Genomic DNA, 1508 nt, shown 5'->3' on the forward strand with positions numbered 1-1508 from the left:
AGAGGAGATGTATCGATCTAATGAAGCAAGAATTAAGAAGGAAATCCCTTCCCTCTTGCCCGGCCGTGGGCAAAAGGCCCCCGGCCGGCCTTCTCGCGCCCTCGCAGCCCTCTCTCTCTCACTCCCAAACCCTAGCAGCCACATAACATAGTACTAATCCTTGCATCAAATAATTGTGCTTCCTATTCCCATTATACCGGTTTTTTCAGTGTAGATAGTTTGCTACATATAACCATGCTCTCCCTTTTCTTATTCTTTGTATTGTCATATTCAACAAAATTTTAATTAAAATGTTGTCCTCGTGATATTGGATGTGTCTCAGGCTTTGAAGCTTCTATGTGATACTAGTTATGCTGAGAACTTAGATAGAATAACACTGATGCTTCAAAAAAAATGCATGTTTTTCTCCCTGAAACTTTGCATAAATAGATTCTATCTATTTTTTTGCATTATTCGTTTAAATTTTCAGTAGCATTATAATTTTGTTACTACCCCATGCTTCCTAAATTTCTGTTATATGTTGCTCATGATTCAAGTCAACACATTACACATAACCTTATTTTCACAATGGCTTATATCTTTTGGCTACAACGATGTTGATAATGAGCACATCGAGATCGATATTATGCTGGGCGGCATCTCTTGCTTGAAGCACCACACTTGTGGCGAGCGACTCTTTAGGACGTCTTCAAGGAGACTGAGAGTGTTGCTAGCAGTGGCATGAAGTCATTGTTGCAAGTCATCGATGAGCCTTTGATGTTCCCCGTCAACGTGCATGTGCCATTGCCATGAGAGGGGGGCGACGGGAATTGTACCCGACGACACAAACCATGTGACCGATTCGTATTTATGTAGATGCTACTTCAGAAATTACAGGAAGCAAAAGTTATATTTTTTGGAAGAATAATATGCCCTTTGTATGAAGCAATGATGATGGAAACACATATTTGTTTCATTTGAACCATGTACTATACTATTTCCTTTGGAAGAAAAGAATCTGCTCTTTGTGATCAATGTTGATAGAAACAAATGTTTCTTACATTGGAAGCAAATTATATCATCTGTTTGAAGCACTGTTAAAAAATGAATATTTTTGGAATCTTTTCTATGATGGAAATAAGACTACAAGGTAACAACCTCGAATTTTCTTTGGAAGAGAAGCAAAATATTTAAAGAAAAGTTAATTAGTTGTAGTGAAAATGAAATTCGTGATGGTTAGAAATAACTTTTGTACTTGCCACGGTTAATCCAACGAAATAGCAAAAATATTTTCCGAAGAAACGGGGATTCCAATCTTGAAAGCAGTGCTTCCGCAGCAACATATAATATTGCTAACTTATCTACCTAAAATAAAAGATTATCTTGGAGCAGACGTGAATAAAGGGAGCAGTTTCACAAGAAGCATGCAAATCCATTCCTGAAAGCCACTCGAGGCATGGACGCGGCTGGCGAAATTAACGGTAACAGTTTAGAGCCCCATGCAGTTGGTCCTCAATTAACGGAAATTA

Source organism: Lolium perenne, chromosome 5 (genome assembly GCF_019359855.2).
Source record: "Lolium perenne isolate Kyuss_39 chromosome 5, Kyuss_2.0, whole genome shotgun sequence".
NCBI lineage: Eukaryota > Viridiplantae > Streptophyta > Magnoliopsida > Poales > Poaceae > Lolium > Lolium perenne.